The sequence below is a fragment of the Delphinus delphis genome, chromosome 12 (assembly GCF_949987515.2).
Source record: "Delphinus delphis chromosome 12, mDelDel1.2, whole genome shotgun sequence".
Lineage (NCBI taxonomy): Eukaryota > Metazoa > Chordata > Mammalia > Artiodactyla > Delphinidae > Delphinus > Delphinus delphis.
This window is the reverse complement of record NC_082694.2, coordinates 37,960,723-37,976,183: the sequence shown is the minus strand read 5'-3', so window position 1 is coordinate 37,976,183 and position 15,461 is coordinate 37,960,723. Positions and strand designations below refer to the sequence as shown.

General features: G+C 41.5%; 1 protein-coding gene across 3 annotated transcripts in view; it reads left to right on the top strand.

Moving 5' to 3' along the window:
• Nucleotides 1-15,461, top strand: part of B3GNT2 (UDP-GlcNAc:betaGal beta-1,3-N-acetylglucosaminyltransferase 2) — a 161,712-nt gene that overhangs the window by 98,051 nt on the left and 48,200 nt on the right. For all 3 annotated transcript variants that reach the window (XR_009521444.1, XR_009521446.1, XR_011246680.1), the window contains one exon: nt 6,507-6,657. The gene's annotated coding sequence lies outside the window, so the exon portion shown is untranslated. The remainder of the gene's footprint in view (nt 1-6,506; nt 6,658-15,461) is intronic.

Sequence of the window (15,461 nt, the reverse complement as noted above, 5' to 3'; positions counted from 1 at the left end):
CCTCGCCTTTTGCCTTCTCACTCTAAGACCCAGGGCAATGGGGCAGCCACTATCCAGAACATTGCTGGTGGTCACGGTAATGTCACAGGAGGTCTCACTCAGAAGTTAAACCTTTGGCCCCCACATGACATGCGTCCCTTCTGCTCAAAATTCATTAGCCAAAGGAAATCATTGTCTGGAACTGGCCACAAGGGCATCAAGAAGTATAATCCTAAAATGTGCCCAGAAGGGAAAAAAACTGAAATGACTATTTGGAAAAAGCACTAATGATTACTACAGATAAATATGACCTTAAAGGTTTTCTTAGCTATTCAATGATGCAAGGAGTTGTGGAATTATCCTCATTTTCCAGATGCATTGAGGAGGCAGCAATGGCAGAAGAGCTTGTTATATTGTTAGCACAAGTCTGTGTACCCGACGCACAGTGAGGCCAAACAAACCGAAATGTCAGAGTTTGGAGCAGAGAAAGGTTTATTGCAGGGCCATGCAAGAAGACGGGTGGCTCAGGCCCCCAAAATCCCTAAGTTTCGAGCTTTGGCAAAGCATTTTCAAAGGTCAGGTGAGGGAGGGAGTCACAGGGTATATGATCAGCTTGCGCTCAATTCTCTGATTGGCTGATGGTTAGGTAACAGGGTGGTGTCACAGGGGTTAACATTATCAGTCCTTAGGCTCCAGGAGGCCTGGGGCTATGTGCTCATGGTCATCAAGTAGTTAACATCTTCCATTTGGTGGGGGGTTTTCACATCTGTAAAACAACTCAGGAAATGTGCATCAAAACAGTTATCTAGGTACTTCAGAGAGAAGCTAAAGCAGAGGATGGGGGGAAGGCCTGTCCTGGGAAGGCCCCGTAGGGTCCTGCTCGGTTACAATATAGTATGTGAATAACATCTCACGAAGCTGTTATAAAAAAATTAAAGGTTGATGAAAGAAGGGAGGTGGTGGTATACAACTTACAGGGAAAATAAAGCCTCTCTTTTACGAGGTTGGTTAATATACAGGCACCCTAGAGTTCCCACCCCATTCACAGCCCTGTACTCAAGAGACACAGAGGGGACAATGCAGGGGCTCTTAACTTGGGGTCCATAGATAGAGGGAGAGGAGTCTCAAACTCATCCCAAAATTGTAGCCTAAATAATCTGTGTAGATGTTCATTTTGGGAGAGGATGTGTCCAGTTTGTACTAGCTTCTCAAAGAAGTCCGTGACCCCCAAAGGTTAATGGAAAGAACAATGGCACAGGAGTCAAGAACTGAGTCCTAACCCTGGCTGGCTCTAACTAGCTGAGGAAGCTTGGACAAGTCGTTTCTCTTCTTCATTTGTAAAATGAGGGCCAGGACTCACTGATATCACACTCTCTTTCAGCTAGGAACACAAGATGCAGGATACTTTGTGGCCAAGCAGATCTGAATTTACATCTGGCTCTACCTCTTAAGGATTGCATGCCCTTGTGCCAGTTCTAGAACCTGTTCACGCATCTGTCAAAGGTGAAAACCTGTGCAGGCTTCTTGGGGGATTAGGGACTGTGAGTGAAGAACACCTGGCCATTATTATTAAATGATGCTTCCTATGAGTCTGCGTCTGGCTCAAGTCCTGCTGAGCACTGCATGTTTTCAGTGAATAAGCATGGTCTGCCAGGAATTCTAGTTGTACCAAATCCAGACGTCGGCAAGGCCTTGCCCTAAGGCAGTTCCTACTATAGAAAGGAAGTCTGGGTGCAAGCCTTGCCCAACCTCATCCATGCCTGACTCATGCCTGGCCTGGGCTCCCCAGCAGGGCCAGCTCCTGCCCCTGCTCACTCCTCTTGGCAGGCACTGAGTCATCATGGGCTAAGTCATGACATGGGTTGATGGCCTCCGCAGGAGGCTGAACCCACCAAAAGTACCAATTACTGATGGAGCCACAAAACCATCCCCTTGGCCTTTCCAGCTTTCTTCACTGGCAGCTTCCCATGTTACTGCTACTCCAGGCATCATACCCCAGATTGACTCACCACTTCCTGCTGTAGCTAGGGCAGGAATTGCTGCTCCTAGTTGAGTCTAGAGGTACCTGAAGTCCAGAAGAGTAAGGTGACCTACACAAGGAAACACAATGAGCTTGTGGCAGCACTGAGTCGGGCCTCCTATCTCCTGGTCCCTTGTCACCTCCTTGCACAGTGTCAATGTATTAGTTTTCTATTGCTGTTGTAACACATTACCACAAATTTAGTAGCTCAAAACAACACAAATTAATTAAAACAGCCATGAGATAATGAGATACCACTACCAAAATCTGAAAACACTGACAGCACCAAATGCAGGTGAGGATAGGGAGCAACAGGAACTCATTCATTGCTGGCAGGAATGCAAAATGGTACAGCCACACTTTTGAAGATAGTTCGGCAGTTTCTTATAAAGCTAAACATACACTTACCATACGATCCAGCAATCATACTCCTTGGTATTCACCCAAAGGACTTGAAAACTTATGTCTACACAAAAACCTGCACACAGGTGTTTATAGCAGCTTTATTCATAATTGCCCAAACTTGGAAGCAACCAAGATGTCCTCAGTATATGAATGGATGAATAAAATGTGATACAGCTAGACAATGGAATATTTTTAAGCACTAAAAAGAAATGAGCTATCAAGCCATAAAAAGCAAGGGAGGGACCTTAAATGCGTATTACTAAGTGAAAGAAGCCAATCAGATACAGCCACATACTGTGAAATTCCAACGATATGACGTTCTGGAAAAGGAAAAGGAAAAATTATGGAGACACTAAAAAGAGAAATTGGTTCCCAGGGGGTTGGGCAGGGACATGAATAGGCAGAGCACAGAGGATTTTTAGGGTAGTGAAAATACCCTGTGTGGGACTATAACGATGGATCATGTCATTATACGTTTGTCAAAACCCAAAGAATGTACACCACCAAGAGTGAAGCCTAATGTAAACTACGGACTTGGGGTGATGATGATGTGTCAGTGTAGGTTCATCAACTGTAACAAACTCGCTACTCTGCCGGAAGAAGTGGAAATGGGGGAGGATATTCCTGTCTGAGGGCAGGGGGTATATGGGAACTCCTTGTACCTTCCTGACAATTTTGCTGTGAACCTAAAACTGTTCTTTAAAAAATGAAGTCAATACTTTTTTTTTTTTTTTTAAATCTAACATTTCTGGAGATCAGAACCTCAGTGGACTAAAATCAAGATGTCAGCAGGGCTGCGTTCTTTTCTGGGGGCTCCAGAACAGAATACGTTTTCCTGACTTTTGCAGCTTCTAGACGCTGCCCAAATTCCTTGAGTCAAGGCAGTCCTCAAAACCGGCAATGGCTGGTTGAGTTTTTTCAAGTCACATCACTTCTGCCTCTCTCATCCACCTTTAAGGACTCTAGTGATTGCATTGGACCCACCTGGATAATCCAGGATTCTCTCCCCCATTTTGAGGTCAGCTGATCACCAACCTTAATTTCACCTGCAACCTTGTTGCGTATGCTAACATATTCACAGGTTCTGGGGATAGGATGCAGACATCTTTGGGAGGGCCATTATTCTGCCTACCAGGGTCATGAGCCTATGCCCTGCGGTAAGAGAGGGTGGTAATAATCATACTAATAGCGGTGGTGAAGATCACAGTCCGGCTGCCTCTTGCTTGAAGCTAAAGGTCAGTACCTTCCTAATTTTCAGCTGTGTTTGAGCCTCATCAGCCCTTAATGTGGTTGGTGTTCCCACATTTTCCAGCCTTTCAGAATTACCTTTCACTTAAATATTCAAAGAAAATAACTCATGCTCTGAGGCCAGAGGAATTCCAGTCCCCTCCCAAATATTGCTAAGTATCCTCGGATGCGCATCCACACTCATGGCCTGTCTTTTCTCACTCCATGCTGCTCCTGAATCCTCCTGACTCCCCCGTCACAGGCTCTACACACTGCCCTCTCCCCATCATTCCGGAGGCAGGGCTGTCTGGAGAGAACCAGGTTAGGATGCTTAATCACCCTTGTTAGGGCTTAATGACACAGGCCAGGAGAACTCCATCTAGTAATCCGGGCGGAGAGTCCCCACATCCTCTGGTCAGGGCTTCTCTCGGGCCCAGCTAAACCCCCCTTTTCTCTGAGACCCGAGGCTCCAAACTGCTGCTTCTAGGAGCACCGAAGAAAAAAGAAGCTGTCGAATATTGACTTTTATTGTGGAGAGCAGTTTAGCCACGGTTCACTTCAACCTGGCCTCAGGGCCCTACCTTTGCATAACCGAAGGGCCCATTAAAGTGTTTCCCAAACAAAAGATAAGATTCTTTGCCAAGAGGAATTCTTCTCCCACTCTTGGAATGTGGAAACGCTGCAGTTAAAAAAATACAACAAAGCACAAACAGCTCCCTTTATTTCTACTTCCATTATTTACCACTGAAGGAAAGTGCTAGTATGTGTGTTGTTTTGTAAAAGACATAAACTTTACATCACGACACATACTAATTAATACACACCCGCACACAACTTAAATAAAAGAAACAATACCTACTCTTCTTACTTGGGACACACGTTGTTATTTTCTACTCTACTAACATTTTCGAATGGTGATCAGGACCCACCGAATTTTTTTCTGTGACCTGCTGATGACTCACAACCTGCTCTTTGAAAAACACTGTACTAACAGAATAGCCCCTTCTCTTCCCTCCCAGGCATAAGTATTTGTGTAATGCTTTAATGCCTACAAAGCAGGTTTTAAAGCATAGGTTATCCCATTTAATCCTCACACGACCCCAAAATGGAAATAATAACTCCCTTTTCACAAATGGGGGAACCGAGGTCTATATTGTTGAAGCAGCTTTGCCCAAAGTCACGCGACCAGAAAGGGAAGATTTTGGATGCAAAGCCCTGAATCTAAACCTAGTGTTCTTTTCACCCACACCAGACTCCTAGTGTTACCAGAAGGGGGACCCCTTCCAGGGCTTGTGAGTCGGCTGCTGTCTAACCCTCAGAAATGAATTGTCCAAGGAGACACACGTACTGACAAAGCAAGAGGCTTTATTGGGAAGGGGCTCCCAAGGGGAGAGCAGCAGGGTAAGGGAACCCAGGAGAACTGCTCTGCCACGTGGCTCTCTGTCTCAGGTTTTATGGTAATGGAGTTAGTTTCCGGGTCATCTCTGGCCAGTCATCTTGCTTGTGCCCATATTTGGTCTGACTCAGGGTCCTTCCTGGTGGCAGGCACACTCTCAGCCAAGATGGATTCTAGTGTGAGGGTTTCTGGGAGGTTGGCAGGACATATTACGCGCCGGTGTCTCCTCCCTCTTTTGGTCCCTCCTGAATTCTCCTGGTTAGTTTTTGGTGGCAGCACCGTGTTCCTTACTGGAGGGACCTCCTGTAGTGAGACAACTCATGCGAGTGGTTCTTATCGCGCCTGGCCAGGGCGGGCAGTTTCAGTCAATGGTTCCCTAACATTACTCCCACTATGTACAACACTCTCAACTCTTACGGTATGGTTTAGGTTAAGCTAGACAATGTAAGCCTTTTTGCATATGCTGGATTCTTAGTGCTCACAAAAATCTCACACTTCTCCTCCTTTGTCAGCCTGGAGTTGGCGTAGCGGTCCATACCTTTCCAGGTGGCTAGGCAGAGCTAGCAAGGCCTTTGCAGGGTGCAGGTTCACCTGCCCCCAGGGCACGAGGCCCCAGCACCTGCCTCAGACCTTCACGTGGCCTCCTAGCAGAGCAGGAGGGCAGTCCTTGCCCTGGGCTGGGGTGGAAGTGGCTTAGCCCAGGAAGCTGGGAAATGATACCAGGAAAGACAACCCCAGAGGAGGGGTGAGCTGACCCTGAGGACAAGGTGCTTTGGGTGGAAGGGCACCTCAGGAAATGTCGACTCAACAGACAAATAAAAGAAACCAGACATCACATATCCAGGAAATGCTGAGCAGGCCTGGGTAAATGAAAGAAAATCTGTGGGTAGAAGACGTGGATACTGGTTGCCAAGTTTAAATACTGCCTCTCTGTCTTTCTCTCTTTGACAATTCTGCTTCCTTGGGTTTTCTTAGGGCAGCAGTTGGGAGGGGTTTACCAGCATTTCAAACACATGGGCTCTGTGTTTGTAGGTAATAGGGCTCAGGGCAGGCCACCTCAAAATATTCCACTTTGGCATATTGGTTATTTAGAATTAAAGTTACTTGAGAAACAGCCTGTGCAAAGAGCACACTCTGACCTTCCTCTATCCCCTTGAAAGCAGAAAATAAATCTCTCATGTGAAAGGTATCCTCCTTGCACCAGGAGGTAGAGAGACATCCTTATTACAAGAGACAGGGAATTCAGGGCCAAGATGGCTTATAAACAAACTTTGCTTAGTTTCTTCACTAATTAGTACATAAACCTAAGTTTGTTTGTCTTGTCACTTCTTCACAGATTTATTGTTTCTTTATCTAAAAGGTATATAAACAGCCTGCTTTGGCTACTTCTTGGGTCCGATAGCTATGAGACCTCTGCATGTTCAAAATTGAATTTTTTTCCCCTCCTGTTAATCTGTTTTGTGTCAATTTAATTTTTAGATCAGCCAAAAGAACCAGGAGGGCTAGGGGGAAATTCTCCCCTCTCCGACAGTTTTGGTGTCGTTGGCTGGATACTGCTTGGCTGCTGCTTGCTCCTGGGACTGTTGCAGATAAAGAGATCCTGGAACTTCTGAAGAAAACCTGGCAGAAGGTAAGAATTCTTACCACGTCAGCCTCCTGGATCTCTGACTCTGGGGGTCTGATGGAAGTGAAAGTAGTAAGAGTCCTTTTCTCTCCTTGTCTAAACTTAAATTAGCAGGAGAAAATATTTGTGGAATTAGTTCCTTGTGTACAGTGACCCTGGTAAAGATGTGGTACATGGGTACTCTTGGTTTAACTGATCCTTTTCCTCCCGGAGATGGTCACTGTTTTTCTTTGTCTCTGCTGTGTTGTGTGTTATAAGGAGAAAAAAAAGCCTTAGGGCAGAACACAGGCAGAGGCCTTATAAGCCTGCTGTTTGAGCGGACCTCAAAGACTGCTAAGTTCATGGTTCTCACCAGACTGGTGTCTGTTTAGACCAACCATGCTGCGGGTCCCTTATGTAAAAACCAGATGAGGTTTTTCCTTTTGTTTTGTTCTATGTTCTGAGAGCTTGGCTTTGTAACCAGTGAGAATATTCTGTCTGGTCTTTGCCATTCGGTCTGGGGTGCCCCTTGGTGGCCATTTGAATAGACTGGGGTTCCAAAACACGAACTCACAAGCAGCCGTGCTAGCATTCAGGGAACTTTGTATAAAGGGTCCCGATCCATAAGGGGCCTTTGTCTTCTCAACCTTCCTTGCTTTGTTAGTGCTGGAAAAGTCCCATTCCAGTAGTGCCTGCCTGGTGTCACAGACTAGTGGGTCTGTCACTGGAGGTGTCTCACATTCCTGTGAGAGACCAGAGACACCATTTTCACTACACCATCCTTACCCTGTGCAAAAAAGGCCTTTGCTTTCTTAGGCTATCTGGGAGTGAACTTTCTGGATCTTGTGAGGGTTGCATCTCTTGCAGTCTTTTGTGGAGGTCTCTTGCGTTCTTGGTTAAGCTATAAAAAGGCTTGTCAGACTGAGTTGCTATTGAGATTAATAGATCCTACTCATCAATGACCAGGATGATGAACCTTTTTAAAGTGGAAAAGCTTCTATATTTGAAAAAAATTTGGTGGTGGGGAGAACTCCTATCTTAAACAATTGTCTTCTTTGTACCTATTTTAAAAAAGACCAAATTAAAAAGTGGATACAAAGAAATATAACACCTAGTTTAGGGACTTCCATAACAAGATGAAAGAATAGAAATTAAACGTAGAAAAAAATTGTCCCATTCAACATAAATTCCCCTTCTTAAAAATCTGACCCCATCTCCTCAGCAAATTCCCTTAAATCCCAAAACTCCTCCACCTTCCTCAGAAAATCCCTTAAACACTCAGCTGCTTGTTTTAACTTCCCTTTCCTTACAAGATTTACAGAGAGCACTCCAGCCTAATCTCTAGGCCCAGGGTTTACAAGTAACTCATATAAATGCTAAAAGCCAGGAAATAAATTTAGCAGAAGCATCTGGAATGGACAGTAAGTCTCGTTTTGCTGGGCTCTATAATCAGGCTTTGCCAGCTTCAGGCCTTCCTATGCAACGTCCTTTGCAGATATATCCTAGATCTCCACCCAGAGAATTTATTTCTCCTGGGCCACGAAACATAGAGATCTTTTGATTTCCATTTAGTCGGAAAATTTCTCCATGGTATAAAAAAGGCAAACTCAAAATAGTGTGATTGAGTGGGCAAACCAACCTCTAAACATTATAATGGAAAAGTCTACCCAATTCTTTGAAGGTACCTTGCCGGAACAGAGATGAAAAAAAGAGTTAAAATCAACAATTCTTAATTTACAACTTGACTCTTTACAAAAACAAAAGCATAACTCAAAAAGCAACTCAAAATCCACTCATACCTCGTCCTAATTGCCTTCAAATATTTGCAGATATTGTAAAATATATATATATTTATTTTTATTTTATATATATTAAAAATATACATATATATCTACTATATATATATGCTATATATATATATATATATATATATATATATATATATAGCAGATATTCCATGACATTGGAAGTACAATTGTTTTGCACTTAAGAAAAGGAAGGAAATTTTTAAATAGTAAATGCTCTAAACTTCTGGTAATAGAAAAATAAACCCAAAATTCCTAGGAGAAAATTTACATTCTTTCTCTGGCTCTTAAAGTTGTAAATCTTATCACGTCTTTGAAAAGTAAATACAGCCCTCAATTGCCCGAGACTGAAGGAAAAAATAAAAGGAGGAAAGAGGTCTTTTAAAAATACAAACTGATAAAAGAGCTCTCTTGCCCAAACTCTAGACCACAGCCTCTTTAAGATTACTTGTCAAAGACAAATACAAATATTAAAAGTTATCTCCACAAATAGTAAAAAGCTTTAGCCATCTGACGGATAAACTCAACTTTTTCCAACTATTATTTATAAACTCACTAGAATATACTGTTGTTATCTGAATCAGTATACTTGATTCATGACTAAAATTTTAAAATGAAGATCTCTGTTTGTTTGTTTGTTTTTGCGGTACGCGGGCCTCTCACTGTTGTGGCCTCTCCCGTTGCGGAGCACAGGCTCCGGATGCGCAGGCTCAGCGGCCATGGCTCACGGGCCTAACCGCTGCGGCATGTGGGATCTTCCCACACCGGGGCACGAACTCGTGTCCCCTGCATCGGCAGGCGGACTCTCAACCACTGCGCCACCAGGAAAGCTCTCTCCGTTTGTTTTTATGTATGTCTATGTATGTGCGTTATAGGTATAGTATTTTTCTACTTTTGGATGGCATTGCCAAACTTAATTTGTAAAAGAGCTCTATTTAATTGGCTTAAAATATGTGCTTAGTAATTATTTCTATGTCTCAGAAATATAATAGAAACTAACTCAAATATTTTTCAAATCTACATGATCTAGGATAATTTTCAGTAAGTAAAAGGTAGTTTAAGTTTGTTGGTTTAATTAATACAGGCATGTTGTTAGAGTAATCAGCATTAAGTATAATACTTTTAATTTACCTGGGTCAAATAAGACCATGTTATCTCTGTTACAAAATTTTTCAGCAAGAAAAACAACAACGTAATGATTACCTGTTTTAATGTATCATGAGATTTTCATGAGTATGATTGTTAAGAACAAATGAATTAAATAGATGTAAATGAGATGTTTCAGGTAAACTTTTTAGCCATGGCTGTTTTATGATAAGACTACTTAGTTTCCCAAGTCTCTTTGGTAACTTCTACCCTTAGAATTTTGCTAAGTTAAATTAAATGATGGGAATTCATTGAATGTCTATATCATTTCCAAATAAGATAAAATACTGAAACATTAATTGCAAAACCAATCTAAGTTTACCTACTTTATTTTTTATTTATTTTTATTTTTGGCTGCATTGGGTCTTCATTGCTGTGTGCAGGCTTTTCTCTAATTGCAGTGAGCGGGGGCTAGTCTTCCTTGTGGTGCACAGGCTTCTCATTGCTGTGGCTTCTCTTGTTGTGAAGCACAGGCTCTAGGCACGTGGGCTTCAATAGTTGTGGCACATGGGCTCAGTAGTTGTGGCTTGCAGGCTCTAGAGCACAGGCTCAGTAGTTGTGACGCACGGGCTTAGCTGCTCTGCAGCATGTGGGATCTTCCCAGAGCAGGGCTCGAACCCGTGTCTGCTGCATTGGCAGGTGGATTCTTAACCACTGTGCCACCAGGAAAGCCCAAAGTTTACCTACTTTTGACCTTTTATTTTGGAGGCTAAAGATACTTGAGTCTCTTAGTAAACATGTTTTGTGCCACATTGAAAAACTGAGCTATGAGGAAATGCATATTTTAAGAAATTATGAAATGTATTCATAAATTTGCCTAACTAAAGTATCTGGGTATAACAGACAATTCACAATTGCTTACTTCTTATTTTTCACTAGAAATTAAGGTTTTTAAGGATTGAGAGTTCTAATTAGTACAGGCGTACCTCGGAGTTTGGTTCCAGACCACTGCAATAGAGCAAATATTGCAATAAAGTGAGTCACAAGAATTTTTTGGTTTCTCAGGGCATATAAAAGTTATAGTTACACTATACTGTAGCCTATTAGGTATGCAATAGCATTATGTCTAAAGAAAAAATGTATATACCTTAGTTAAAAATACTTTATTGCTAAAAAATGCTAACTATCATCTGAGCCTTTAGCAAGTTATAATCTTTTTACTGGTGGAGGGTCTTGCCTCAGTGTTGATGCTGCTGACTGATCAGGGAGGTGGCTGCTGAAGGCTGGGGTGCCTGTGGCAGTTTCTTAAAATAAGACAGCAATAAAGCTTGCCACATTGATGGACTCTTCTTTTCACAAACCATTTCTCTGTAGCACACAATGCTGTTTGATAGCATTTTACCCAGAGTAGAACTTCTTTCAAAATTGGAGTCGAACCTCTCAAACCCTGTCACTGTGTATGTAATTTTCTCAATCCTTTGTTGCCTTCAAATGTTTGCAACATTTGCCTTCAAATGATTTCAGCAATTTTCACAGCATCTTCACCAGGAGTAGATTCCATCTCAAGAAACCACTTTCTTTGCTATCCATAAGAAGCAACCCTTCAACTTTTAAAGTTCTATCATGAGCTTACAGCAATTCAGTCGTGTCTTTAGGCTCCACTTCTAATTCTAGTTCTCCTGCTTTTTCTACCACATCTGTCCTTCCTTCCTCCACTGAAGTCTTGAACCCCCTCAAGAGTTGGAACAAACTTCTTCCAAATTCCTGTTAATGTTGATACTTTGGCTCTTCCCATGAATCATGAGTGTTTTTAATGACATCAAGAGTGGTGAATCCTTTTCAGAAGTTTTTCAGTTTACTTTGCCCAGATCCATCAGAGGAATTACTATCTATGGCAGCTATCATTTTATGAAGTGTATTACTTAAGTAATAAGACGTGAAAGTTGAAATGACTCCTTGATCCATGGGCTGCAGAATGGATGTTGTGTTAGCAGGCATGAAAACAACATTAACCTCATTGTACATCTCCTTCAGAGCTCTTGGGTGACCAGGTACATTGCCAGGGTAGCATTTAAAAAGGAATTTCTTTTTCTGAGCAGTAGGTCTCAACAGTAGTCTTAAAATATTCAGTGAACTATGTGGTAAACAGATGTGCTGTTATCCAGGCTTTGTTGTTCCATTTATAGACCATAGGCAAAGTAGATTTAGCAGACTCTTTAAGGGCCCTAGGATTTGTTGAATGGTAAATGAGAATTGACTTCAAATTTAAAGTCACCAGCTGCATTAGCTCCTAACGAGAGGGCAGGCTATCCTTTGAAGCTTTGAAGCAGGCGCTGGCTTCTCTCTAGCTATGAAAGTCCTAGATGGCATCTTCTTCCAATAGAGAGGTGTTTCATCTACATTGAAAATCTGTGGTTTACATAGCCACCTTCACTAATTATCTTTGCTAGATCTTCTGGATAACTTGCTGCAGCTTCCACATCATCACTTGCACTTTCACCCGGCACTTTTATGTTATGGAGATGGCTTCTTTCATTAAACCTCATGAACAACCTCTGCTAACTTCAAACTTTTCTTCTGCATCTTTCTCACTCCTTTCAGCCTTCACAGAATTGAAGAGAATTGGGGTTTTTCTCTGTATTAGGCTCTGGCTTAAGGGAACATTGTGGCTGGTATGATCTTTTATCCAGACCACTAAAACTTTCTCCATAGCAGCAATGAGGCTGATTATCTTTCTTATCATTCATGTGTTCACTGGAGTAGTACTGTTAATTTCCTTCAAAAACTTTTCTTTTGCATTCACAACTTGGCTAACTGGCACAAGAGGTCTCACTTTCAGCTTATCTTGGCTTTCAATATGCCTTCCTCACTAAGTTTAATCATTTCTAGCTTTTGATTTAAAGTGAGAGACTTGTGATTCTTCTTTTCCCTTGAACACTTAGAGGCCATTGTAGGGTTATTAATTGGCCTAATTTCAATATTGTTGTGTCTTGGAGAATAGGGAGGCCTGAGGAGAAGGAGAGAGATAGGGGAACAGCTGGTTAGTGGAGCAGTCAGAACACACGCCATATTTATCAACTAAGTTCATGTCTTATATGGGCATGGTTTGTGGTGCCCCAAAACAATTACAATAATAACATCAAAGATTGCTGATCACAGATCATCATAAGAAATATTTATTAAATAAAAAAGTTTGAAATGTGAGAATCACCAAAATGTGACACAGAGACATGAAGTCATGAAGTGAGCAATTTCTGTTGGAAAAATGGCACTGATAGATTGGCCTGATGTGGAGTTGCCACAAACCTTCAATTTATAAAAAAATGCAATATCTGTGAAGTACAATAAAATGAGGTAGGCCTGTATATGTAATTAAAGCTTCTAAAAATAATAAGGGAAACAACTCTATATGGAAGGAAAGTAGGATATGTGTTTTTGGTTAAAAAAAAAAGGTATGAGGGATGGAGATACATTTTTGTTGAAGGAAAAGGAAGTAATTTTGTCCTAAAGTAAAGTTGATTATTTCTGAATGGGAAAGAGAACAACTGACAAACTAAAATAGGCATTAAAAGTTATAGAAGTTTTAGGAAGAATCAGTATTGTCAAAATGACTATATTACCCAAGGCAATCTACAGATTCAATGCAATCCCTATCAAATCACCAATGGCATTTTTTGCAGATCTAGAACAAAAAAATTTTTAAATGTGTATGGAAACACAAAAGACCCTGAATAGCCAAAGCAATCTTCAGAAAGAAAAACAGAGCTAGAGGAATCAGGCTCCCTGACTTCAGATTATACTATAAAGCTACAACAGTAATCAAAACAGTATGGTACTGGCACAAAGACAGACTTATAGATCAGTGGAACAGGATAGAAAGCCCAGAAATAAAGCCACACATCTGTGGTCAGTTAATCTATGACAAAGGAGGCAAGAATATACAATGGAGAAAAGACAGTCTCCTCAGTAAGTGGTTCTGGAGAAACTGGACAGCCACATGTAGAAGAATGAAATTGGAACATACTCTAACATTATACACAAAAAATAAACTGAAAATGGGTTAAAGACCTAAATGTAAGACCGGATACTATAAAATTCTTAGAGGAAAACATAGGCAGAACACTCTTTAACATAAACTGCAACAATATCTTTTTGAATCCACCTCCTAGAGTAATGAAAATAAAAACAAAAATAAACAAATGGGACCTAATTAAACTTAAAAGCTTTTGCACAGCAAAGGAAACCATAAACAAAACAAAAAGACAACTCACAGAATGGGAGAAAATATTTGCAAATGATGAGACCAACAACGGACTAATCTCCAAAATATACAAACAGCTCATGCAGCCAATATCAAAAAAAACAAACAAAGCAAAAACAACCCAATCAAAAAAATGGGCAGAAGATCTAAATAGACATTTATCCAAAGAATACATACAGATGGCTAAAAAGCACATGAAAAGATGCTCAACATCGCTAATTATTAGAGAAATGCAAATCAAAACTACAAGGAGGTATCACCTCACACCATTAGAATGGCCAGAGTGTGGAGAAAAGGGAACCCTCCTACAGTGTTGGTGGGAATGTAAATTGGTACAGCCCCTATGGAGAACAGTATAGAGCTTCCTTAAAAAGCTAAAAATAGGGCTTCCGTAGTGGTGCAGTGGTTGAGAGTCCGCCTGCCGATGCAGGGCACACGGGTTCGTGCCCCGGTCCGGCAAGATCCCACATGCCACGGAGCGGCTGGGCCCGTGAGCCATGGCCACTGAGCCTGCGCGTCAGGAGCCTGTGCTCTGCAACGGGAGAGGCCACAACAGTGAGGGGCCTGCGTACCACAAAAAAAAAAAAAAAAAAGCTAAAAATAAAGCTACCATATGATTCAGCAATTCCACTCCTGGGCAAATATCCAGAGAAAACCATACTTCAAAAAGAAACATGCACCCCAATGTTCATTGCAGTACTATGTAATAGCCACAACAGGGAAGCAACCTAAATGTCCATTGACAGAGGAATGGATAAAGAAGATGTGGTACATATATACAATGGAATATTACTCAGCCATAAAAAAGAATGAAATATGCCATTTGCAGCAACATGGATGGACCTAGAGATTATCATACTAAGTGAAGTAAATCAGATAGAGAAACACAAATACCATATGATATCATTATATGTGGAATCTAAAAAAATGATACAAATGAACTTATTTACAAAACAGAAACAGACTCACAGACTTAGAAAGCAAATTTATGGTTACAAAAGGGGAAAGGTGGCCACGGGGGGGTGGATAAATTAGGAGGTTGGGAATAACATATACACACTACTATATATAAAATAGGTAATCAACAAGGACCTACTGTATAGCACAGGGAACTCTACTCAATATTCTGTGATAACCTATATGGGAAAAGAATCTGAAAAAGAATATATATATACATATATATATATATATATATGTAAACTATATATATGTAAAACTGAATCACTTTGCTGTACACCTGAAACTAACACAGCATTTTAAATCAACTATACTCCAATATAAAATTAAAACATTTTAAAAAGGTATAGAAGTTTTGTAAAAAAAGGAATCTTGGGACTTCCCTGGTGGCGCAGTGGTTAAGAATCCGCCTGCCAATGCAGGGGACATGGGTTTGAGCCCTGGTCTGGGAAGATCCCACATGCCACGGAGCAACTAAGCCTGTGAGCCACAACTACTGAACCCGCAAGCCACAACTACTGAACCCGCAATCCACAACTACTGAAGCCCTTGCGCCTAGAGCCCATGCTCTGAAACAAGAGAAGCCACTGCAATGAGAAGCCCGCACACTGCAACGAAGAGTAGCCCACGTAGCTAGTAGCTCCCTCATGTCACGCGGCGTGGCCAAAAATAAATAAATAAAGGCCATCTGGCTCCTTGCTCACACCCACCTCCAATTCCAT